The sequence below is a fragment of the Physeter macrocephalus genome, chromosome 14 (assembly GCF_002837175.3).
Source record: "Physeter macrocephalus isolate SW-GA chromosome 14, ASM283717v5, whole genome shotgun sequence".
NCBI lineage: Eukaryota > Metazoa > Chordata > Mammalia > Artiodactyla > Physeteridae > Physeter > Physeter macrocephalus.
This window is the reverse complement of record NC_041227.1, coordinates 94289178-94316774: the sequence shown is the minus strand read 5'-3', so window position 1 is coordinate 94316774 and position 27597 is coordinate 94289178. Positions and strand designations below refer to the sequence as shown.

Here is a 27597-nt window from a genome sequence, read left to right as displayed (position 1 = left end):
CTACTGAGCCTGCGCGTCTGGAGCCTGTGCTCCGCAACAAGAGAGGCCGCGACAGTGAGAGGCCCGCGCACCGCGATGAAGAGTGGCCCCCGCTTGCCACAACTAGAGAAAGCGCTCGCACAGAAATGAAGACCCAACACAGCCAAATAAATAAATTTGTTTAAAAAAATTGAGATGAAATTCATATAACATTAAATTAATAATTTAAAGCGAGCAATTAAGTGGCGTTTAGTATACTCACAGTATTGTGCAACTACCACCTCTTTCTAAGTTCCAGAGTATTTTACCTACCCCAGAAGCAAACCATGTACACATTAAGTAGTTGCTCCCTCTTCTCCCCTTTTCCTGCTCCTGATAACCACCAGTCTGTGTTCTGTCTCTGTAGATTTACCTATTCTCGGTATTTCATATAAATTGAATCATAGAACATATGTATCTGACTTCTTTCACTAACATAATGTTTTGGAGGTTCATCCACATTTAGTACTTCATTCCTTTTAATGCGTGAGTAATATTCTGTTGTATACAGAATTGTATACACAATTTATCCGTTCATCTGTTAATGGACATTTGGGCTGTTTTTACCTTTTGGCTGTTGTGATCGTGCTGCTGTGAACATGTGTATATGTGTACTTCTTTAAGTACCTGTTTTCAGTTCTCATGGGTATATACCTAGAAGTGAAATTGCTGGGTCATACAGTAATTCTCTGTTTAACTTTGAGGAACTGCAAACTGTTTTCCACAGTGGCTGAATGCACAGGGGTTCCACTTTCTCCACATCCATTCCAATAGTTGTTATTTTTCATTAAAAATTTTTTTAATGATAAGCCATCCTCATGGGTATGAAATGCTTCCTCTTTTGCTTTTGATTTCCATTTCCTTAGTGGCTAATGATGTTGAACATCTTTTCGTTTGCTTATTGGCCTTTTGCATATCTTCTTTGGACAAATACAAACTTTTGATTCTCAAAGAGGAATATTTTAGTTACCAAGGAAAATCTTTGAAGATGTAAAATATTTGGTGTTACTGTATAATTAAGTGCCAAACTGGTACAAATACAACATACTGTGGGTAATTAAAAGGAGATGTGGTGAGACTAGTTTAAACTTTGAGTTTAAAACCCCTTCTAACATTATGTGCAGTTATCAATTTTAACGCAGATAAAGTAATTTGGGGGCTTTTCTCACTTCAAATATTTGAATATTGTCCTCTGACTTGGTATTGAAAGATGTTCGTTTGATTTTGTGCATGAAAAAAAGCACATTTGAAGTTATGCATATCAAATTACTTGATTTCAGGTGACTAACATAAAAACATATAATACATTAAATAGACAATAAAAATAAGCAGGTGAAAATAAAGGTAGGATACTAAGATAAATGTTGTAGTAAAATACACTGAAAGTATCCATGATATTCACTATTATTTTTATTTTTATTTTATTTTATTTTTTTTGCGGTACGCGGGCCTCTCACTGTTGTGGCCTCTTCCGTTGCGGAGCACAGGCTCCGGATGCGCAGGCTCAGCGGCCATGGCTCATGGGCCCAGCCGCTCCGCGGCATGTGGGATCTTCCTGGACCGGGGCACGAACCCGTGTCCCCTGCACTCGCGGGCGGACTCTCAACCACTGTGCCACCAGGGAAGCCCGATATTCACTATTTTTTTTAGCTTTACTGAGGTGTAATTGATATATAAATAATTTCACATATTTAGTATATACATTTTGATGAATTTGGACATAAGCATACACCTGTGATACCATCACCACAATCAAGAGTATCCATCACCTCCAAAAATTTCCTTATGTTCTTTTGTTGTGTTTTTTGTTTGTTTAGTCAACTAAACTTCAGTTTTTAAAAAAAGCTGAAAAAAAACTGTTGAGTAAAATTTAAAAAAAATGATTCGAGATTTTAGTTTCCGTCTTTGGAATTAAATTCAGTACCTTGTTTGGTACTTTAGAGAGGCAGATTTGAACTCATTGATTTTCTAAAAGGGGTACGCTTCTTCAAAGTAGGGTGATCTTTTACTTGTCTTCTATTATTTAATAAATATTTGTTAAGTGCAATTTCAGTTGTTCATATATTTGCCTTCCCACTTAATCGTTTCTGAATTCCCACATCTAGGACAGGGCCTGGGACTTGGTAGCGGCCTAGTAAATATTGAATGAATTTGGTTTACTGGTTGTTTGTTTGTTTGTTTTAAATTAAGTTATTTGTTTATTTACTTTGGCTGTGTTGGCTCTTTGTTGCTGTGTGTGGGCTTTCTCTAGTTGCAGCGAGTGGGGGCTACTCTTCGTTGGGGTGTGCAGGCTTCTCATTGTGGTGGCTTCTCTTGTGGTGGTGGCACACACGGGCTCTAGGTGTGCGAGCTTCAGTAGTTGTGGCTTGTGGGCTCAGTAGTTGTGGCTCGTGGGCTCTAGAGCTCAGGCTTCAGTAGTTGTGGCACACTGGCTTAGTTGCTCCGCGGCATGTGGGATATTCCCGGACCAGGGCTCGAACCTGTGTCCCCTGCATTGGCAGGAGGATTCTTAAGCACTGTACCACCAGGGAAGCCCTACTGGTTGGTTTTCATATTGTCTAGTTGTGTCAAATGAAAGCAAGTTGGTTCAAGCTTGACAAATAAGAATGCTTTATCTACATGAAGTTCCTCTTCCCCCGAGCTATTGTATATATTTGGATATTGGCACTTGGAGCATTATTATACCTTACTGTTAATGATTTGCTAAGATAATTATATCTTTTAACGTATGGTCAAAACTGACATTTCTCTTCCTAAAGTTTTACATATTTTAAAGGATATTTTGCCCCTCTTTTTTGGTAATTGTCCTTTTACTTAAAGAAGTATTAAAATAATTGCTTAGAATAAAATGCATCTCTCAATTTGCTAATATTCTGGCATACTATAAAAATTCATTAACTGCAAAGGAATAAGTATTGTGAAAATTTAATATTTCTTCCATAGGATTAATTATGAAAATCAAAATAAATGCTGGAATATCATTTTAATACATAGCTATTGGGTAAGGGCTTATAAGTTTGGCAATTTTACTAAAGAGTCAGGAATTCTTTTTTTTTTTTTAATTTTTATTGGAGTATAGTTGATTTACAATGTTGTGGTAGTTTCAGGTGTACAGCAGAGTGAATCAGTTATACATATATCCACTTTTTTTTAGATTCTTTTCCTATTTAGGGCATTACAGAGTATTGAGTAGAGTTCCCTTTGCTATGCAATAGGTCCTTATTAGTTATCTATTTTGTATGTAGTAGTGTGTATATGTCAATCCCAACCTCCCAATTTATCCCCCCCTTCCCCCGTGGTAACCATAAGTTTGTTTTCTACATCTGTGACTGTTTCTGTTTTGTAAATAAGTTCATTTGTACCATTTTTAGATTCCACATATAAGCGATACCATATGATATTTGTCTTTCTCAATCTGACTTATACTTCACTCAGTATGACAGTCTCTGGGTCCACCCATGTTGCTGCAAATGGCATTATTTTGTTCTTTGTTACGGCTGAGTAATATTCTGTTGTATATATGTACCACATCTTCTTTATCCACTTCTCTGTCGATGGACATTTAGGTTGCTTCCATGTCTTGGCTATTGTAAATAGTGCTGCAGTGAACATTGGAGTGCATGTATCTTTTCGAATTATGGTTTTCTCTGGATATATGTCCAGGAGTGGGATTGCTGGATCATATGGTAGTTTTGTATTTAGTTTTTTAAGGAACCTCCATACCATTCTCCCTAATGGTTGTATCAATTTACATTCCCACCAACGGTGTAGGAGGGTTCCCTTTTCTCCACACCCTCTCCAGCATTTATTGTTTGTAGATGTTTTGATGATGGCCAGGAATTTTTTGTAATTTTTTTCTCAGTTTTATTGAGATATAATTGACATGTAATATATTTTTTAAATTTTTGTAATAATTTTTGTCTTACAGAAAAGTTAAAAAGTTACTAGAGTGTTCAGGTATGCCCTTCATCTAGCTTCCCCTAATCTTTCATAACTATAAAATAATTACCAAGACAAGGACATCAACATTGTTATAATCCTGTGATCTTAACCTCAGCCCTCCCTTGAATTTTACATTTTTTCACTAATAACCCTTTTCTGTTCCAGGACTTCACTCTGCAGTTTGTTGTAAGTCCTTGTTCTCCTCCAGTCTGTTGGTGGAACCTCAGTCTTTCCTTGTCATTCATGACCTTGACACTTTTTTTTAACCTTGCCATGTTTAATGAGTACTGGTTAGTTACTTTTAAAATGCCTCTCAATTTGGGCTTCTTTGGGGACTTTTCTGGTGGTCCAGTGGTTATGACTCCGTGCTTCCATTGCAGGGGGCACGGGTTTGATCCCTGGTCGGGGAACTAAGATCCCACATGCGTGGCAGGGCTGAAAAATTAAAAAAATAAAATACACACATTGAATTAAAATACGTTACAACACTAACAAAAATTTGGGGCTTCTTTGGTGTTTTCTCATGATTAAACTGAGGATATGTTTTTGCTAAGAATATTGCAGAGTGTATTGTGGCCTTCTCATTGCATCATATCAGGGATATGATGCATGATGTTGGTATGTTTTACTGTTGATGTTAACATGGTTTTTTTGCTTAAGGTGGTATCTGTTGGATTTCTCTACTGTGATTTTCCCCTTTATAATTAATAAATATCCTGAGACTGTGTGTTTAATAGTACTTTTGTCAAAACTAAGAAAACTGACGTGAAACAACAAGGTCTTACTGTATAGTACAGGGAACTATATTCAATATCCTGTAATGGGAAAGAATATGTATATATATGTATAACTGAATCACTTTGGTGTACACCGTGAAGTAACACAACATTGTAAATCAACTGTACCTCAATTTAAAAAAAGAAAGAAAGAAACTGACATGAGTATATTACTTATTAACTCACAGACTTTATTTGGATTTAACCAGTTTTTCCATTAGTGTTCTCTTTCTGTCACAGTCTCCTCTGGAATATGATAGTTTCTCAGTCCTTTATGTCCTTCTTGTTTGGAAGAATGTCCGCCAGTCTAGGTTTGTCTGGTGTTTTTCTCATGATTAGCCTGAAATGATGGGTTTTGGGGAAGAATACTGTAGAGGTGTAGCTTTTTTTTTTTTTTTTTTTTTGGCCTTGCTGCGCGGCATGTGGGATCTTACTGAACCGCACCCTGTGCAGTGGAAGCACGGAGTCTTAACCACTAGACCGCCAGGGAAGTCCCTGTAGTGCCTTTCTTATCACGTCATATCAGGAGGTACAAGATAGCCACATGACAACACTGATGATGTTAGCCTTCCTTGCTTGGTTAATGTAGTGTTTGCCAGGTTTCACCACTGTAAAGTTACTAATTTTCCCTTTCCCTACTCTATTCTTGGGAAGTGAGTCACTGAGTCTAGCCCATCCCTTAAATGGGGAGGAGATTCATGTGATTTTGGTTTGCGTTTCCTTGATGTCTCTTCATGTGCTTACTTGCCATCTGTAGTTTTCTTCAGCCAAGTGTCTATTCAAATTATTTGCCCATCTCCAATTTTAAAATTGGGCTGTTTGTTATTATTTAGTTATGATTGTTTGTTATTATTTAGTTATGAATTATTTGTTTGTATATAAGCCTTTTATTAGGTAGATACATGTTTTGCCAGTATTATCTCTCAGTCTGTGGCTTGGTTTTTTGTTTTCTTAACAGTATCTTTTAAAGAGCAGAAGTTTTCAATTTTGATGAAGTCTACTTTATCAATTTCTTTTATGGGTTATGCTTTTGGTTTTATATCTAAGAAATTTTTCCATAAACTAAGGTCACAAATTTTTTTTTTAATGTATTTTATTTACTTATTTCTGGCTGAGTTGAGTCTTTGTTGTTGCTCACGAGCTTTCTCTAGTTGCAGAGAGTAGGGGCTACTCTTCTCTTCATTGCGATGCGCAGGCTTCTCATTGCGGTGGCTTCTCTGTTCTCTTCCTGAGCACGGGCTTTAGGCGTGCGGGCTTCAGTAGTTGTGGTGCATGGGCTTAGTTGCTCCACGGCGTGTGGGATCTTCCTGGACCAGGGATCGAACCCGTGTCCCCTGCATTGGCAGGTGGATTCTTAACCACTGCACCACCAGGGAAGTCCCACAAAAAATTTTTGTCCTATACTTTCTTTTAGAAGTTTTAAAATTTTGGGTTTTACATTTGTAAAATGTAAAATTTACATTACCCATATGTATGGGTCTACTTCTGGTCTCTATCTGTTTCATTAATTTGTTTCGATTCTTACACCAGTATCACACTGTCTTGATCACACTGTCTTGATTACTGTAGTTTTATAGTACATTTTGAGTACTATAGTATAGTTCAGTCGGAGTGAGATTTCCAACTTTATTTTGTTCAGAATTGTTTTGTTTATCCTAGGTGCTTTGCTTTTTAATGTAAGTTTTAGAATCAGTTTCTACAAAAAAGACTACTGGTCTTTTGAGATTGTGTTGAATCCTTGGCTCATTTTGGGAGCATTGACATGTTAACAATATTGCGTCTCGCAATCTGTAAATAGGGTATATCTCTCCATTTGTTTGGGTCATCTTTGATTTCTGTCAGTGTTTTGTAGTTACCAGCCTACAATCTTGCATGTATTTGTTAGATTTATCCCTAAGTATTTAACGATTTTTGATGTTATTGTAAATTTTACTTTTTCCCCCCAAATTTTAATTTCATTACTAATATGTAAAAATACAACTGATTTTTGCATGTTGACTTTGTATTCTGCAACTTCGGTAAATTCACTTATTCTAGAAGCTGTTTTGTAGATTATTTGGGATTTTCTATGTAGACAGTCATGTTTATGAATAAGGACAATTTTATTTCTTCCTTTCCAGTCTTAATGCCTTTTATTTCTTTTCCTTTTTTTGATCTTATTGCCCTGGCTGGGTCTTTCAATGCAGTCGAATAGGTCTGGTGAGAGTGGATATCCTTGCCTTGTTCTCCATCTTATGGGGAAAATATTTAGTTTTTCATCATTACATATGATATTAATTGTAGGGTTCTTACAGGTATTCTTTACCAGGTTAAGGAAGTTGCTTCTGTTTTCAGTTTATTGAAAGCTTTTGTCACGAGTGAATTGAACCTTGTCAGTTTTTTATTTGTTTGTTTTTTGCTTCTACTGAGATCATATGGTTATGCTTTTTTAGTCTAATATAGTGAATTACATTGATTGATTTTCACTCCTGGAATGAATTCCACTTGGTCATGATTTATTATTTTCATAAATTGCAGGGTTCTAGTTGCTAATATTTTTTTCAGAATTTTTGCATTTATATCCGTATAAGATATTGGTCTGTAGTTTTCTTGTTTATATCTGGTATTGGTATCATGGTATTGTTGACTTCATAAGATAAGTTAGTAAGTGCTTAAATGCTGGAAGAACTTATGTAGAACTGGTGTTATTTCTTAAGTATTTGGTAGAATTTGCCAGTGAAACCATCTAGGCCTGGTATGTTCTTTGTTGCAGAGCTTTTAACTGTGAAGTCAGTTTATTTAATAGAAATGGAGCTATTTAGATTATCTATTTATTCTTGAGTTAACTTTGATAGTTTGTGCTTTTTAAGAACTTTTAATAGACTTTAAGTCTATTTCACCTAAGTTATCAAATTAACTGGTAAAAATTATCCATAATATTCCCTTATTCTTTTAACGTCTTTAGGGTCTGTAGTGATATCCTCTCTTTAGTTGCTGATACTGGTAATTTGTATCATTTCTCTCTTTTTTTCTGTATCCGTCAGGCTAGAGAGAGTTCTCTGTTTTATCTTTTCAAAGAACTAGAAGTTGATTTTTCTCTTTTGGTTTCTTCAGTTTTTAATTTTATTGGTTTTTACTGTTATTACCTTAAAAAATAAATTTATAAAAATATATATTAAAAAAATAAATAAATTTATTTATTTATTTTTGGCTGCGTTGGGTCTTCGTTGCTCCATGGGCTTTCTGTACTTGCAGCGAGCGGGAGCCACTCTTCGTTGTGGTGTGCAGGCTTCTCATTGTGGTGGCTTCTCGTTGCAGAGCACAGGATCTAGGGCTCATGGGCTTCAGTAGTTGTGGCACACGGGCTCAGTAGTTGTGATGCACGGCCTTAGCTGCTCCACGGCATGTGGGATCTTCCCAGACCAGGGCTTGAACCCGTATCTCCTGCCTTGGCAGGTGGATTCTTTTTTTTTTTTTTTTTTTTGCGGTATGCGGGCCTCTCACTGTTGTGGCCTCTCCCGTTGCGGAGCACAGGCTCCGGACGCGCAGTGGCCATGGCTCACGGGCCCAGACGCTCTGCGGCATGTGGGGTCTTCCCGAACCAGGGCACGAACCCGTGTCCCCTGCATCAGCAGGCGGACTCTCAACCACTGCGCCACCAGGGAAACCCCTGTTATTACCTTCTTTATGCTTGTGTTTAATTTGCTCTTTTCTTGTTTGTTGCTTAAGTTGGAAGCTTACATTACCGATTTCAAAACTTTCTTTTTTCCTTTTTTTTTTTTTTTTTTTTTAATATTTTGACTGCACTGCACAGCACGTGGGATCTTAGTTCCCTGACCAGGGATCAAACCCACGTCCTCTGCATTGGCAGTGAGGGGTCTTAACCACTGGACTGCCAGGGAAGTCCCTTCTTATTTTCTAATATAAGGATTTAATGTTATAAAATTTCCCTTTAAATACTTCTTTAGCTGTGAACCACAGAGTTTGATATATCATGTTTTCACTTTTATTCAGTTCAGAATATTTTCTAATTTCCCTTGTGTCCTGCTCTTTGATCAATCGTGTCATTTAGAAATATGTTGTTTGGGCTTCCCTGGTGGCGCAGTGGTTGCGCGTCCGCCTGCCGACGCAGGGGAACCGGGTTCGCGCCCCGGTCTGGGAGGATCCCACATGCCGCGGAGCGGCTGGGCCCGTGAGCCATGGCCGCTGGGCCTGCGCGTCCCGAGCCTGTGCTCCGCAACGGGAGAGGCCGCAGCAGAGGGAGGCCCGCATACCACAAAAAAAAAAAAAAAGAAAAAGAAAAAAAAATATGTTGTTTAATATACAAATATGCAGCAATGTTCCTAATTTAATTTTTAATTTAATTCTGTGTGGTCAGAGAACACACTTTGTGTGAATTTAATTTTTTTATATTTACTGAAACTTGTTTTATGGCCCAGTGCATAGTCTGGATTGGTTAATGGTCCATAAAGCTTAAGAAGAATATGTATTCTGCATTTATTGATGGTGTGCTTTTTAAATGTGAATTAGGTCAAATTATTTTGAGTGTTAAGTTTCTGTACACCTGTTGCTTTTCTGTACTTGTTCTCTGAATTATAGAGAGGAATGTTAAAATGTCAACTATAATTATTCATTTCTCTATTTTTCTTTTCAGTTTTGCTTCATGTATTTTGAACCTTTGTTATTAGGTGCATACCCATTTAGGATTATTGTATATTCTTGATGAATTGTCCTTTTCTCATTGTGAAATATCCGTTTTTTTCTTTGGTAACTTTCCTTTTCTGGAAGGTCCTTTGGTAATATGGCTACTCCAGCAATCTTGAAACATTTTTTGAAAATTGTGTTAACATATGCATAACACAAAATGTACCATTTTAACCATTTTAAGTGTTCAATTCAGTAGCATTAAGTACACTCACAATGTTGTGCAACCATAGCCACTATTCGTATCCAGAACTTTATCATCCCCAACAGAAGCTATGTATCCATTAAAAAATAACTCCCATTCCCCCTTCCCCAGCCTCTGGTAATCTCTGTTCTACTTTTTGTCTCTATGAATTTGCTTATTCTAGGTACCTCATATAAATTGAATCATACAGTATTTGTCCTTTTGTGTTTGGCTTATTTCACTTAGCATAATGTTTTCATGGCTGATTCATGTTGTTGTATGTCTCAGAATTTCATTCCTTTTTAAAAGCCTGAATTATATTTCATTGTATGTATATATCACATGTTTATCCGTTCATCTGTTGATAGACATTTGGGTTGTTTTCCACCTTTTGGCTCTTGTGAATAATGCTGTTTCGAACATTGGTATGTGTATCTTTGAGCCCCTGCTTTCAATTCTTTTGGGTGTATACCTAAGGCTACCCTGGTACTCTCAACAGTGTTTGCATGGTATGTCTTTTTTTAAAAAAATAAATTTATTTATTTATTTTTGGCTGCATGTGGGCTGTGTTGCTGTGCGCAGGCTTTCTCTAGTTGCAGCGAGCGGGGGCTCCTCTTCGTTGCGGTGCTTGGGCTTCTCATTGTTGTGACTTCTCTTGTTGCGGAGCATGGGCTCTAGGTGCACAGGCTATTCTTTTTTTTTTTTTTTTTTTTGCGGTATGCGGGCCTCTCACTGTTGTGGCCTCTCCCGTTGCGGAGCACAGGCTCCGGACGCGCAGTGGCCATGGCTCACGGGCCCAGACGCTCTGCGGCATGTGGGGTCTTCCCGAACCAGGGCACGAACCCGTGTCCCCTGCATCAGCAGGCGGACTCTCAACCACTGCGCCACCAGGGAAACCCCTGTTATTACCTTCTTTATGCTTGTGTTTAATTTGCTCTTTTCTTGTTTGTTGCTTAAGTTGGAAGCTTACATTACCGATTTCAAAACTTTCTTTTTTCCTTTTTTTTTTTTTTTTTTTTTAATATTTTGACTGCACTGCACAGCACGTGGGATCTTAGTTCCCTGACCAGGGATCAAACCCACGTCCTCTGCATTGGCAGTGAGGGGTCTTAACCACTGGACTGCCAGGGAAGTCCCTTCTTATTTTCTAATATAAGGATTTAATGTTATAAAATTTCCCTTTAAATACTTCTTTAGCTGTGAACCACAGAGTTTGATATATCATGTTTTCACTTTTATTCAGTTCAGAATATTTTCTAATTTCCCTTGTGTCCTGCTCTTTGATCAATCGTGTCATTTAGAAATATGTTGTTTGGGCTTCCCTGGTGGCGCAGTGGTTGCGCGTCCGCCTGCCGACGCAGGGGAACCGGGTTCGCGCCCCGGTCTGGGAGGATCCCACATGCCGCGGAGCGGCTGGGCCCGTGAGCCATGGCCGCTGGGCCTGCGCGTCCCGAGCCTGTGCTCCGCAACGGGAGAGGCCGCAGCAGAGGGAGGCCCGCATACCACAAAAAAAAAAAAAAAGAAAAAGAAAAAAAAATATGTTGTTTAATATACAAATATGCAGCAATGTTCCTAATTTAATTTTTAATTTAATTCTGTGTGGTCAGAGAACACACTTTGTGTGAATTTAATTTTTTTATATTTACTGAAACTTGTTTTATGGCCCAGTGCATAGTCTGGATTGGTTAATGGTCCATAAAGCTTAAGAAGAATATGTATTCTGCATTTATTGATGGTGTGCTTTTTAAATGTGAATTAGGTCAAATTATTTTGAGTGTTAAGTTTCTGTACACCTGTTGCTTTTCTGTACTTGTTCTCTGAATTATAGAGAGGAATGTTAAAATGTCAACTATAATTATTCATTTCTCTATTTTTCTTTTCAGTTTTGCTTCATGTATTTTGAACCTTTGTTATTAGGTGCATACCCATTTAGGATTATTGTATATTCTTGATGAATTGTCCTTTTCTCATTGTGAAATATCCGTTTTTTTCTTTGGTAACTTTCCTTTTCTGGAAGGTCCTTTGGTAATATGGCTACTCCAGCAATCTTGAAACATTTTTTGAAAATTGTGTTAACATATGCATAACACAAAATGTACCATTTTAACCATTTTAAGTGTTCAATTCAGTAGCATTAAGTACACTCACAATGTTGTGCAACCATAGCCACTATTCGTATCCAGAACTTTATCATCCCCAACAGAAGCTATGTATCCATTAAAAAATAACTCCCATTCCCCCTTCCCCAGCCTCTGGTAATCTCTGTTCTACTTTTTGTCTCTATGAATTTGCTTATTCTAGGTACCTCATATAAATTGAATCATACAGTATTTGTCCTTTTGTGTTTGGCTTATTTCACTTAGCATAATGTTTTCATGGCTGATTCATGTTGTTGTATGTCTCAGAATTTCATTCCTTTTTAAAAGCCTGAATTATATTTCATTGTATGTATATATCACATGTTTATCCGTTCATCTGTTGATAGACATTTGGGTTGTTTTCCACCTTTTGGCTCTTGTGAATAATGCTGTTTCGAACATTGGTATGTGTATCTTTGAGCCCCTGCTTTCAATTCTTTTGGGTGTATACCTAAGGCTACCCTGGTACTCTCAACAGTGTTTGCATGGTATGTCTTTTTTTAAAAAAATAAATTTATTTATTTATTTTTGGCTGCATGTGGGCTGTGTTGCTGTGCGCAGGCTTTCTCTAGTTGCAGCGAGCGGGGGCTCCTCTTCGTTGCGGTGCTTGGGCTTCTCATTGTTGTGACTTCTCTTGTTGCGGAGCATGGGCTCTAGGTGCACAGGCTCTAGGCACACAGGCTTCAGTAGTTGTGGCACGCGGGCTCTAGAGCTCAGGCCCGGTAGTTGTGGTGCACGGGCTTAGTTGCTCTGCGGCATGTGGGATCTTCCCAGACCAGGGCTTGAACCTGTGTCCCCTGCCTTGGCAGGCGGATTCTTAACCACTGCACCACCAGGGAAGCCCTATGAGAGACATTTTTTTAAAATTTATTTTTATTTATTTATTTTTTGCGGTATGCGGGCCTCTCACTGTTGTGGCCTCTCTCGTAGTGGAGCACAGGCTTCAGACGCGCAGGCCCAGCGGCCATGGCTCACGGGCCCAGCCGCTCCGTGGCATGTGGGATCCTCCTGGACCGGGGCACAAACCCATGTCCCCTGCATTGGCAGGCGAACTCTCAACCACTGCGCCACCAGGGAAGCCCGAGAGACATTTTTAGGTACGTAAGATTCAAAGATAAATAAGGTAGCTTCTTCCTTTAAGGAACTCACCTAGTGGTTAGGTGAGATGGATATGTAAACAAATAATTCAGTACAGTGAGATGATGTAAGTGCTAATTGAGTATAAGCAAATTTAATGGAAGTATCACACACAGAGAAAACCAATTAATTTTGCCTGGAAGAAGAACTGGGTTGGGAAAAGTTTCCCAGTGGAGATGACAACCAGAAATTGAAATGGAGAGGAGTTTGGCATGAAGTGTACTTAATAATTTTGAGCACTGTGTTTTCTACACATATTTCATTCAACCCTCACAAAATCCCCGTGACATAGGTATTATCATTTCCCCTATTTTAGAGATGGGAAAGCTGAGGTCAGAGAGATTAAGTTACTTGCCCAACAAGTTAACTGCTGACAGTAAGTATGTTGGCAGATCCAGTTTGGGGACTTAAATAATATGATTTCAGAACCTGTGTTCTTAGTCAATGTGTGTTCAGAGCTCTGTAGAAAGAGGAGCATAGTGATAAACTGAGAGGCTCATGTCGTCAGCACAGGAAGTTGGAAGGAAATGAGGCTAAAGAGGTAGGTAGTGTCAGACTATTCAGTTTCTTGAATGTCATGGTAAGGATTTTTGTTTCAACCAGAGTAAAGTGTAAAGGCATCGAGCACTTAAAGAGAGGGAATGGCATAATCAGATTTGTGTTTTGAAAGGTTATTCTGGTTGTAGTAGACGAAATGAATTGGAGGGGGGCCGAGAGTGGATGCAGTGGCACCCTTTAGGAGTTTGTTATAATGAGTAGCCCGGGTAAGGTAAAGTAATAGCCTGGATAGAATAAGTAGGTGATTGTGGAGATGGAGGAAAGTGGACCGATTTAAGAAAGATATAAAAGGACAAAACTACAAGACATGGTGATGGACTGCGTTATGAGTGAAGGAAAGGGAAGTGTCAAAAAATAACTCTTAGGTTTCTGAATTGCCCAGTTGGATACATTAGATTGGTTCATTTTATTTTATATATGACACACAGAAGATTGGTTTGAGAGATTAGATTATGTTGAGTTAGAAGTGCCTTTGAGATATTCAAGTGGAGATGTCAAACACATGGTGTTAATAGTACCTTTGAACTTTCTATGTAGTAAATAAATGAGCTTGCTCATTCTTTTTTTCCTAATATAACTTTTTCAGGGCTTCATCACAGTTGTAATCTCTTGAGTTACTGGTAATAAAAAAGAAAGTAAATAGAGTTTGACTCTTAATCATTAGAGCTAATAAAAGAATGTGGAAAGATTCTGCAGTCTAGAAAGCCACAAGGCAAGTATATTAGATTCTCCTTTGGAGAATGACAGAATCAAGAATAAATCCTGGAAAAAGACTAGTGAAAAGAAGCACAAAGGGCTAGTATAAGTCTAAAATAACAATTTAAAAGTAATCTGTTTTGAATATTGAAGTTAAATATTTCCTTCCTTTTGGTAACAAACTATTCCTGGTTTATCTAAACTACAATTAACCAAATTACTGTAGATCTGCAATGGGAATAGCTATACGGAAGGGAAGTGTTTTTTCTTTATTTCCCCATCACATTTGATGATGAGCTGATAAATCACCACAGTTTTGCTTTATATATTTGGGCATATTGGGTATTTTAATTATTTTAAAATTTTCTTGAAAAACAAGAGCTCTGATTAATAGTTCTTAAATAAGTTAAAAACTATTCTCAAGTTGTTAGATTTTTATTGTTGAGCTCAGATCAGTAGTTCCTCTTTATCAGAAAGTATATTGCCGCTCTTGAAAGTATTGTGATACTGAACTAACAAGACTAAGCTTTTGTTGCAGATTTTTAAACTTGTAGGTATTGTAATATTGGCATTTGTGTTACTGATATTTTAAAGTTCTCTGGAAAAAAAGTAGTTTTAAAAGTAATTCATGTATAGTGACTTCCCTGGTGGCGCAGTGGTTAGAATCCGCCTGCCAATGCAGGGGACACGGGTTCGAGCCCTGGTCCAGCAAGATCCCACATGCCACGGAGCATTTGGGCCCTTGCTCCACAACTACTGAGCCTGTGTGCCTAGAGCCTGTGCTCCGCAACAGAGAAGCCACCACAATGAGAAGCCCACGCACTGCAACAAAGAGTAGCCCCTGCTTGCCACAACTAGAGAAATGCTGTGTGCAGCAATGAAGACCCAACACAGCCAAAAATAAATAAATAAAATAAATTTTATTAAAAAAAAGTTCTAGAAAAGACAAAACTATAGTGACAAAAATTGGATCAAGGGTATTGGGAACGTTTTGGGGGTGATGGAAATATTCTTGATTGTGGTGGTGATATCAAGACTGTATATACATGTATCAGAACTGTACCTTTAAAACGGGTGGATCTTACTAAATGTAAATTATACCTCAGTGAACCCTATTAGAAGGTATTTAGAACAGTTATTTGGGTTAAGTAGCAAATTAATATTTATTGATATATCCCAGAGAACTATATAATTGGTATCTTATGATTAAGGAATTTGCAATATTATTAGAAAGAAAATACAGTTTACAGAGTCATTATATCTCTTAGAAAATAATACTGAACCTCAGTGCAAGTATGGTCAGTTCTGCTGTAACACAACATGTGTGTTCCTAAAAAATCACCATGTTATGCTAAATTATGTAGTGAAAACTACAGGGCTTATGGGAAAAATGGGGTTAGGAGCACAACACTCAAAAACTTTAGTGTCACATAAAAAAAGATAGGAACCTAATAAAAACAGCATAGTTTTACACGTTAAATGATTAATAAATACATAAGTATTACAATAAATACAGAGCTTACTGAAAGAGACCTTAAGTTTGTTGTGGAAGTTGATTTAGTGGGAGTTATTGTGAAGTGATGAAAGACGGGTTATCTAAAATCAGATAGAAAATTTTAACACCAGATATGGTTGGGTATGCATAACACATGCAGTGAACTAAGGTAGCTAATATATGTTTAAGGTGTGTATGTGTGTTTTGTGTATTCTTATATGGCTTGGTGTTTTTAAATGTAGGTTTTACTATTTTTCAGGTATGATGAGACCAACAGTTCAGAAGATGACTGTCATTGAAAAGATAGTTTGTTTCAGTTCCCAAGAGGAGGTGGGACACCAAGCCATCTAGGGCCACACAGGGAAGCACCAGGTTGGTCAGGAGGTAGAGGGAGCAGGAGGAAAATATGGCAAAAGCCTTTATTGTGGTTTCTGTGGGAGGAAATGGGCGAGGCAGGTTAAGCAGTTTTAGAATTGGCTACTTTTAATAATTCAGTGGTCTCTGAGCTATAGGGGCTGTCCTAAGGGTCTGGTACCTGGCCCCGGAGTGGTTAGGGCAGGGGAATATTGGCCTGGACTGTAAGAGCTAGGTAAAGGAGGTAGTTGGAAGTATGGATTTTGGATTGATTGGTTTACATATGAAAGATATGATCTCAGGTTAGTTGTTTGCTGTCTCTAAGAATTAACTGGCCCTGAGAGGACCAGAACATTGAAAATACAGAAAATAAGAAAACACAGTTAATAGACTTGGTTCAGCTGGGTGCAGTTTGCTGCACTCATCTACTGTTTCTCAGGGATGAAATTGCACATAAGTAAATGCATAATTCACATTGTACTACAGTTGTTTTCAAAATAAATGTTATAGCAGAACTGACTGTACAAAGTAGGATACAGTATTTGAGTCACCATTCCCTCCTTTGCAAAATTAATTATGCAAATTCTATTATATAGATTTTACATTAGTGTAATTCCTTAGGACATGACTGTATTTGTAAGCAAAACAATTTAATGGTAGATTTGATCTTGGGAAAGTAATCACAGATTTAAATTTAAATTTTACTTACAGAAAAATTTTGTCTTAGAGTACGTGCTCAGTGTAATTCAAGCAATTAAGCTGGGTGATATGTAGGGGTGAGAGACAAGATGGTGGAGTAGAAGGACCTTGAGCTCACCTCCTCTCACGAGCACACCAAAATCACAACTAACTGCTGAGCAAACCATCAATAAAAAAGACTGGAACCTACCAAAAAGGTATTCTACATCCAAAGACATTAAGAAGAAACCACAATGAGACAGCTGGTAGGGGAGGGGTGCACTTGCGATATAATCAAATCCCATACCACCTGATTGGGCGACCCACAAACTGGAGAATAATTATATTGCAGAAGTTCTCCCATAGGAGCGAGAGCTCTAAGCCTCACGTCAGGCTCCCAAGCCCAGGCGTCTGGCATCGGGAGGAGGAGCCCCCAGAGCGTTTGGCTTTGAAGGCCAGCAGGGCTTGATTACAGGAGCTCAATAGGACTGGAGGAAACACAGACTCCACTCTTGGAGGGTGCACACAAGGTCTCGTGCACACCAGGACCCAGGGCAAAAGTAGTGACTTCCTAGCAGCCAGACCTACCAGCTGGTCTTAGAGGGTCTCCTGGGGAGGTAGGGGGTGGCTGTGGCTCACCCTGGGGCATGGACGCTGGTGGCAGAGATATCGGGTAATGTTCATCTGTGAACTCTTGCTTGAGGCAGACATCTTGCTTGGGTCATTAGCAGCAAGACCTGGCCCCACCCAGCAGCATGTAGGGTCCAGTGCTGGGATGCCTCAGGCCAAACAACCAACAGGTAGGAACACAACCCCACCCTTCAGCAGACAGGCTGCCTGAAGACTTCCTGAGCCCACAGCCACCTCTAGACACGGGCCTTGACATGGCCCTGCCCACCAGAGGGCCTAGACCCAGCTCCACCCACCAATAGGCAGACACTGGCCCCTCCCACCAAGAAGTCTGCACAAGCCTCTAGATCAGCCTCACCCAAAAGGGGGCAGACACCAGAAGCCAGATGGGTAATATGTAAGAAGCAGATAGATTTGAAGTTATTTTGAAATCTACATGGAAATAACTGTTATATGCTTAATAAAATTATTTTTATTTGTAAAAAAAATGAATTATCTGCTTTTATAATTGGAATGAGTTAAAAAATATCTGCCCTTACCTAAACTTGCATAGAGTCTTAGAAATAAATGAAATGATAGGGTATTTAAATAGTCATTCAACAAACTGTTCTTTTTTTGATCGGCTGTGTAAAACTGTTACGCTCTGTATGCAGGAGCTCTAGAACCTTATGATACCGCCTGGGAATATAAGGCATGTAAACAACGACATTAAAAATATGTATAAAAATAGAGATACAAAATGAAAATTTATATAGTAAAGAGAAAGGAATTACTAATTTCAAATTGAAGTTCTGAAGCTGTATTGGAAATAGTAGGATAGGTTGGTTAAGAATGTAGACAGTATTTCAGGTGTCATGGAGGCTTTTGCTGGACATTGCTATGATTAAGGGATAGATACACTAAGAGAAAAGACTGGAAATGAAGGATTCGGTCAGATTGTGGAGTTCTTGAATGCCTTGTACACTGTTTGAACTTTATTCTGTAAGTGTTATGGTATTATTTGAATTTAATAAAAAAGTGAGCAATAATTTTGTGACTTTTCTTAAGAATTTCCTGGGAATACCCTGGTGGTCCAGTGGTTAGGAATCTGCACTTCCACTGCAAGGGGGCATGGGTTTGATCCCTGTCAGGCAGCTAAGATCCCACATGCCGCCCATCATGGCCAAGAAAAAGAATTTCCTGCCTTAGTTTGTGCTTATATATATTAATGAAAAAATTAGAGAAACAATAAGAAAGATGAATTGGAGAGAATGAAACTACAGACAGTCCAGATAGGAGGTATTGCATTAGTCTAGGTGAGATATTATTAAGGCCTGAACTAGGCTACCCACAGTGAATACAGGAGATTCAAGTCTGTTGGCTTTACCAATTTATTAGCTTGATGTTAGAGGAGAAAAAGAGGAAGAGGAAAAAAAAGGTCACATCTAGTTTCTTGGTTTTTTTTTTTTTAAACATCTTTATTGGAGTGTATTTGCTTTACAATGGTGCGCCAGTTTCTGCCTTACAACAAAGTGAATCAGCTGTACACATACACACATCCCCATATCTCCTCCCTCCTGCGTTTCCCTCCCACCCTCCCATCCCACCCCTCTAGGTGGTCACAAAGCACCAAGCCGATCTCCCTGTGCCATGCGGCTGCCTCCCAGCAGCCATCCATTCTACATCTGGCAGTATACACAAGTCCATGCCACTCCCTCACTTTGTCCCAGCCCACCCCTCCCCCTCCCTGTGTCCTCAAGTCCACTCTCCACATCTGCATCTATTCCTGTCCTGCCCCTAGGTTCTTCATAACTATTTTTTTTTTGTAGATTTCATATATATGTGTCAGCATATGGTATCTGTCCTTCTCCCTCTGACCCACTTCACTCCGTATGACAGACTCTAGGTCCATCCACCTCACTACAAACAACTCAATTTCGTTTCTTTTTAGGTCACATCTAGTTTTCTGACCTCGGAGACACAAGGAATAGCCATGTCATTATCCTGGGTGGGAAATGCAGGATGGATTTGCTGGGTGGAATTGTGGGGTCATATGATAATTCTGTGTTTGGCTTTTTGAACTGCCAAACTTTTCCACAGTGGCTGTACCATTTAGCATTCGTACCACCAATGTGTGAAGGTTCCAATTTCTTCACATCCTCCACAACACCTGTTATTTTCTTCCTCTTTTTTTTTTTTTTTTTTTTTTTTTGTGGTATGCGGGCCTCTCACTGTTGTGGCCTCTCCCGTTGCAGAGCACAGGCTCCGGACACACAGGCTCAGTGGCCATGGATCACTTGCCCAGCCGCTCCTAGGCATGTGGGGTCTTCCTGGACCGGGGCACGAACCTGTGTCCCCTGCATCGGCAGGCGGATTCCCAACCACTGCACTGCCAGGGAAGCCCTGCCTCTTTGATTATAGCCATTCTAGTGGGTGTGGTATGGTATCTCATTGTAGTTTTGATTTGTAATTAATGATGTTGAGAATTTTTTCATGTGCTTATTGACCATTTGTGTATCTTCTTTGGAGAAATGTCTGTTCAAATCCTTTGCCCGTTTTTAATTGGTTTATTTAATTGGATTAACCCAATTAACAGTTCTTTTTAAAAATATTTATTTATTTGGTTGTGCTGGGTCTTAGTTGTGGCATGCGGGTTCCTTAGTTGAGGCACACAGCCTCCTTAGTTGTGGCATGCAAACTCTTAGTTGCGGCATGCATGTGGGATCTAGTTCTCCGACCAGGGAGTGAACCTGGGCCCCCTGCATTGGGAGTGCAGAATCTTAACCACTGCACCACCAGCGAAGTCCCAAGAGTTCTTTATATGTTCTGGATACTAGACCCTTATCAAATATATTGCTTGCAAATACTTTCCCCCATTCTGTGTGTTTCTTTTTACCTTCTTGATTGGTGTCCATTGATGCACAAAAGTTTTTAAATTTTGATGAAGTCCATTTTATCTATTTTTTCTTTGCGTGTACATTTGGAATCATATCTGAAAAACTGTTGCCTTATCCACGGTCTTGGAGGTTGTCACCCATGTTTCCTTCTAAGGGTTATATTGTTTTAGCTTTTGACTTTTTGGTCCATTTGGATTTAAATTTTATATATGGTGTGAAGAAGCGGTCCAAATTCATTCTTTTTTGCATGTGGATATCCAGTTAATCTCACCAACTTTTGTTGAAAAGACTTCTTTTCCCACTGAATGGTCTTGACACCTTTGCTGAAAATCATTTGACCATATATGTATGGGTTTATTGTCCCATACATTTGACTGTAAATACGGACTCTCAGTTCTTTTCTGTTGGTATATATGCCTGTCCTTACGCCAGTTCCACACTGTCTTGATTACTGTAGCTTTGTAGTATGCTTTGAAATTGGGCAGGGTGAGTCTTCCAATTTGGTTCTAAATTTTTAAAGATTGTTTTGGTTATTCTGGGTCACTTGCAGTTACACATGAATATTAGAAAGAACTTGTTCATTTCTGCAAAATGACAGCTTGGAAACTGTTAGGGATTACCTTGAATCTATATATTATTTTCGGTGGTATTACCATTTTATGTGTTCCAATCCATGAACACATGATGTTGTTCCATTTATTTAGGTCTTTAATTTCTTTCAACAATGTTTTGTCATTTTCTAAGTCTTGCACTTGGGTTAAATTTATTCCTAAGTACTTTAAAAATATATTATTATTAATATTTGTTTTATTTTAGTGATATTGTAAATGGAATTGTTAATTTCATTTTCAGAATATTCATTGCTAGTGTATAGAAGTACAACTGATATTTGTCTATTGATATATCCTGAAACTTTGCTGAACTCATTTGTTCTAAGAGTTTTTTGTGGATTCTTTAGGATTTTCTATGTATAGGATTATGTCATTTGTGAAAAGAGATAATTTTACTTCTTTTCCAGTCTAGATGACATTTATTTCTTTTTCTTGTCAAGCCCTGACTTGAACTTCCCGTACAATGTTGAATAGAAGTATTGAGAGCCACATCCTTGTCTTGTTCCTGATTTTAGGGGGAAAGTTTTCAGTCTTTCACCATTAACTATCATGATACCTGTGGGTTAAGGAAATTCCATTCTGTTCCTAGTTTGTTGAGTGTTTTTATCGTGAAAGGGTGTTGGATTTTGTCAAATGCTTTTTCCGCTTCTGTTGAGATGATTGTTTTTTCTTTCCTCTTATTAATATGGTATGTTACACTGATTTATTTTCATATGTTATACTACCCTGGCATTCCTAGAATAAATGTCATTTGCTCAAGGTATATCTTGTGGAAAATTTTTGTATTTGTACTTATAAGGGATATTGGTCTGTAATTTTCTTTTATTGTGATGTCTTTTTTAAAAAAATATTTATTTATTTATTTGACTCTGCCAGGTCTTAGTTGCGAGTGGGATCTTTAGTTGCAGCATGTGGAATCTTTAGTTGAGGCATGTGGGATCTAGTTCCCTGACCAGGGATCAAACCTGGGCCCCCTGCATTTGGGAGCACAGTCTTAGCTACTGGACCACCAGGGAAGTCCCTCCCTAATCTTAATTATAAAGATTTTAAGTGCTTATTACATGTAAGATGTGAAAGGTGCACAAAAATTTCACATGGTTAGTCTAATTGGAGTAACTAATAAGGTTGTGTAAGTAAGGACTTTTTAAAAAATAAATTAAAAAAGTTTGTTTATTTATTTTTGGCTGCATCGGGTCTTAGTTGCCGCACATGGGTTTTTTTGTTTTTTTTGAGGCACTTGGGATATTTCGTTGTGGCGCGCGGGCTCCTCTCTAGTTGTGGCATGCGGGTTTTTTTCTCTTCTCTAGTTGTTTTTTCTCTTCTCTGTCGCAGGCTCCAGGGCGTGTGGGCTCTGTAGTTGTGGCGTGTGGGCTCCAGAGCACGTGGGCTCTGTAGTTTGCGGCATGTGGGCTCTGGTTGAGGTGCGCAAGCTCAGTAGTTGTGGCGCTCAGGCTTAGTTGCCCCGTGGCATGTGGAATCTTAGTTCCCTGACCAGGGATCGAACCTGCGTTCCCCTGCATTACAAGGCGGATTCTTTACCATTGGACCACCGGGGAAGTCACTGTAAGGCCTTTCTTGAAAAGAATATTACCTGTATCTCTCTTTAAAATTAAAAGAAAAATAATATATGCATTTGGGGAATAAAAACTTGAAAGGTAGAAAGGATTCATAGGAAAAAAAAGTCTCCTAAACACCCTCATTTCTGATGAATCCCTCCATAGATTACCTGTGTGTATACAGATATATTTCCTTATTTTTATATAAATGGTTACATATTACTTATACACCTGTATCTTGTTTTGTAAAAAAAAATTGAATCTTCATATCTTTATCAATGCTCAAAATTAAACAATATTCATAATACTGCCCCATGCATTCTCTCCTACCCAACAACCCAGTGACTTCTTTAACAATATTATTTTTGCTTTTCACCTTTCTCTTCATTTCAGTTTGAAGTAGTAAACAGTGGTTCAGGTAATTGATTCTGTTATTTCCCACCACTAATTTGCCCTGTGATTTTGAGAAAAGGCATGTGACCTTTTGAAACCAAATACTCTCTTAATTCCTTCCAACCCTAAACTTTTGTAATTATAATGTATAATATTTATAAGTAGGTTGAAGCACCAGGCATCAAATCAGTTCTCTGTCAATTAAGGCTGATGTGAGTTCCTGTAATGTCAAATTTATCTTACTGATGACATTTCTCAGTTATTGGTAAAGTGATTTGTGTATATGTGTGTTTCTTTTGAGGGAAGACATAGTAGACAGTGTAATCTGTCTCTGCCGATTCTGTGTAAAGAGGCAATTTTTCTTTCTCTAAAGTAATCGAACATTTGACTAAGTTGGCTGGTTTCTAAGCCTGAACCCTCTGAGTAACATGTAGGGAAAAGGGCGTTATGGTATTGAAGCAGTTGCTAAAGACCAACAGTGTCCTTTTTGTGAAAATGTGAAGGTTCTTAAAAGATGGAATACTGTGACATCATCACCGTTCCTCCAAGGAGCATTCCTCAAGTAATACTGAATATGCTGTGATTATCAGCACCCTTCCCCCATCTTCTTTCTGTGGCTTGACTGATGTTATTGTCAATTATTTGACTGTGGTTTGCAAATGTGGAGCAGTTACTTAATTCTGAAAATCCTATTTGGGTCTGAGATTTTAAAATATATTGGGTTTTTATTCTATTTTCATCAGCTTTCTTAGCGATCTATGTTTTAGGATTGAATAAAATGGTATCACCTACAAAAATTATGTATCTTTTACATTCAGCCCTCAGTAGCCTAATAAATGATATGCTTCTCTGGTCTGTTTTTGTGGAACCAGAAACAAATTAGATCTCATTTGCTGTTTATAGGATTGTTAATGTCTTTTACTGTTCTCTTTTAGTAGGAAGGATATGGTGAGTTGCAATAATGATATTTTCCCCGAAGGACAGATTAGGTATCTTTAAAATGTAACCTAATAGCCTGTTTTGGGGGTTTTTTTTGTTTGTTTGTTTTGTTTTTTTTTTTTGTGGTATGCGGGCCTCCCTCTGCTGCGGCCTCTCCCGTTGCGGAGCACAGGCTCCGGACGCGCAGGCTCAGCGGCCATGGCTCACGGGCCCAGCCGCTCCGCGGCATGTGGGATCCTCCCGGACCGGGGCGCGAACCCGGTTCCCCTGCATCGGCAGGCGGACGCGCAACCACTGCGCCACCAGGGAAGCCCTGGGGTTTTTTTTTTTAAGAAGATTGTATATGCAGTCTCATAGTACCTGTAAGAACTTTTTACAAATATTTATATCTTTTAAGACTGATCTGTAGTTTATCAAGCTGTATTAGTCCTGTACTTTGGATATTCATGTACCTAATATTCATTTTCAGCAGAAATTATGGAGTTTATGATTAGGGTTGCTGTGAAAGTTCCTCTGTGCTGTTTTCTTTTCCTAGTTTTTCATGACAGCTTATAAAAATGGACAAGATTCAAATCAAGTACCTTTGTCAGTTTTACATTGATGACTCTATTGTAGCAATGTTCTGCATGGGTACAGGGCAACCAGGATGGTGCTGATTTTTATAATAAAGTACTTTACTTTTGGAAATTTGAGGATGTATAGAAAAGAAGCAGTTATGCAATGGATACTATTAACTCTAGCTTAACAGTGTAATGATATATTTCAGGGATTTCTAACTTTATTGGCATTCTCACTTTTTATACATTTTATGTTCATCTCTTCTGTGTTCTAACAATCCAAAGAATATGCACAAATGTTGTTGGATTTTTTAATCTTTTTTCCTGGTTGTAGAAATCAAACATATGATTATTGTTGAAAATTTGGAACGTAAGAAAGCTATAGACTTGTGAATGTTTTTCAAAATACCAGCCATAATTACCTAAAAATAATCCATATGATTTTGTTATATCGCCCTCTTTGCAAAAACTACAAGTTTTTTGAGTTGAGTCACAAACAACATGGACTTTGAACTGCACGGGTCCACTTCTATGCAGATTTTTTTCAGTAAATACATTTATGTACTGTCAATGTATTTTCTCTTCATCATGATTTTCTTAATAACATTTCCTTTTCTCTAGCTTACTTCATTGTAAGAATATAGTATATAATATATATAACATACAAAGTATGTGTTAATTGACTTTATGTTATCAGGAAGGCTTCTGTTCAACAGTAGGCTATCAGTAGCTAAGTTTTGGGGGAGTAGAATCAAACACAGATACAGAAAATTCACAAAAAAATGAATTTGTTTAATGAACTATTGTAAATGAAATCCCGTATCTAAGGCAAGAAATAGAACTTTGCCAGCCATTCCAGAAGTTCCTCCATGTGTCTCTTCCCAATCACAACTCCCCCTTTCCCCTAAAGTAACCACTATCATTACTTTTATAGTGACAACATCTGGGAGTTTCTTTTTTTTTTTTTTTTTTGCAGTACGCGGGCCTCTCACTGTCGTGGCCTCTCCCGTTGTGGCTCTGGACGCGCAGGCTCAGCGGCCATGGCTCACGGACCCAGATGCTCCGCGGCATGTGGGATCTTCCCGGACTGGGGTACGAACCCGTATCCCCTGCATCGGCAGGCGGACTCTCAACAACTGCGCCACCAGGGAAGCCCTGGGAGTTTCTTTAAAGTTTTATCATTCAAGTATGCATCTCTGTACTCCATTATTTAGTTTTGAGAGTTCTTTATATATTTTATCTATTTTGAGATATGTGACTTGAAATAATGTTTCCCAGTCTTTGGCTTGACTTCATTCTTTTCTTTTAAAAGTGTCCTTTGCAAGAGTAAAAGTTTTTGATTTTGATGAAGTCCAAATGATCAGTTTTGACTTCTATAGATTATACTTCTGGTGTCAAATCTAAGAACTCTTTAACTAACCTAAGGTTACAAAGATTTTCTCCTGTGATTTCTTCTAAACGTTTTGTAGCATTAACTTTTTAACATTGAGATAAATGAACCATGTTTGGACTTAATTTTTCTGTAAGGTGTGAGGTATGAGTCAGAGTTCATTTTTATACATATGGATGTCCAGTTGCTATGACACCATTTTTCAAAAAAGATTATCTTTTTTCTCGGTTGTACCTTTGTCAAAAATCAGTTGACCGGGGACTTTCCTGGTGGCGCAGTGGTTAAGCATCTGCCTGCCAGCGCAGGGGACGCGGGTTTGATCCCTGGTCTGGGAAGATCCCACATGCCACCGAGCAACTAAGCCCGTGCGCCACAACTATTGAGCCTGCGTGCTAGAGCCCAAGAGCCATAACTACTGAGCCCACACGCCGCAACTACTGAAGTCTGCACACCTAGAGCACATGCTCTGCAACAAGAGAAGCCACCACAGTGAGAAGCCCGTGCACCGCAACGAAGAGTAGCCCCCGCTCGCCACAACTAGAGAGAAGCCCACATGCAGCAACAAAGACCCAACCCAGCCAAAAATAAATAAATAAATACATTAAAAAAAATTGTCTTGACTAATTTGGATTCTTTGCCTTTTTATGAACATTTTACAATCAGTTTTTTGATATGTACAAAAAAATTCTGTTGGATTTTGATTGAGATTGTTTTGAATCTATGAATCGTCGAATTTTTAAATCAGTTTGGGGAGGATTGACCTTACAACAATATTGAATCATTCAGTTCATGAACATGGTACATCTGTTTAGTCAACTTTGATTTATTTCATCAGGGTTTTATTGTTCTTACTATATAAATTCTACTCAAATATTTTAGACTTATATCTAAATATTCCATTTTCTTCCCTTGCTGTTTTGTATGTTCCTTGGGGGTTTTTTTGTGTGTGTGTACACAATAATGTCTGCAACTAGAGATGGTTTTTTTCTTCCTTTCTGTTATGTATTCCTTTTCTTTTTCTTTACTTATAAAACTTCTAATGTGTTGTTGAATAGGAATGATTATAGTGGAGATTCTTACCTTGCTTTCCCTATATCTTTAGGGGAAAGCTTTCCATCTTTAATCATTAAGTATGGTGTTAGTTGTAGTTTTTTGTAGATAGCATTAACCAGGTTAATGCTGTTCCCTTCTATTCCTAGTTTTTTGAGAGTATTTGCCATGAATGGATGTTGAATTTGTGAAATCCTTTTTCTGCCTCTGTTGATATGATCCTGTGTTTTTTCTTCTTTAGTCTGTTTAGAATGGGAGAATTAGGTTAATTTTTGACTGCTGAATCAGCCTTGCATTTCTGGGATAAATGCTACTTAGTTGTGATGTAGTATCATTTTTATATATTTCTGGATTTGATTTGCTAATTTAAAAACATTTTTTAGGGGCTTCCCTGGTGGTGCAGTGGTTGAGAGTCTGCCTGCCAATGCAGGGAGCACGGGTTCGTGCCCCGGTCCGGGAAGATCCCACATGCCGCAGAGCGGCTGGGCCCGTGAGCCATGGCCACTGAGCCTGCGCTTCCGGAGCCTGTGCTCCGCAACAGGAGAGCCCACAGCAGTGAGAGGCCTGCGTACCACACACACAAAAAAAGAAACCCCCCCAAAAACACAACATTTTTTATTGAAGTATAGTTGAATTACAGTGTTGTGTTAATTGTTGCTATACAGCAAAGTGACTCAGCTATACATATGTATACATTCTTTTTCATATTCTTTTCCATTATGGTTTATCACAGGATATTGAATATAGTTCCCTGTGCTATACAGTAGGACCTTGTTGTTTATCCATTCTATAGATATCAGTTTGCATATGCTAATCCCAAACTCCCAATGCAACCCTCTCCCACCCCCTCCCCCTTGGCAACCACCAGTCTATTCTCTATGTCCCTGATTCTGTTTCTTTTTCATAGATAGGTTCATTTGTGTCATCTTTTATTTT

General features: G+C 38.5%; 1 protein-coding gene across 2 annotated transcripts in view; it reads left to right on the top strand.

Annotated features, from left to right (window-relative positions):
• Positions 1 to 27597, top strand: part of TAOK1 (TAO kinase 1) — a 161000-nt gene that overhangs the window by 22646 nt on the left and 110757 nt on the right. Inside the window, exon 1 of one of the 2 annotated variants that reach the window (XM_024127961.3) lies at positions 15897 to 15999. The exons of the other annotated variant lie outside the window; for it this stretch is intronic. The gene's annotated coding sequence lies outside the window, so the exon portion shown is untranslated. Of the gene's footprint in view, positions 1 to 15896; positions 16000 to 27597 lie in introns of those variants that run through there. 2 annotated transcript variants of the gene reach the window in all.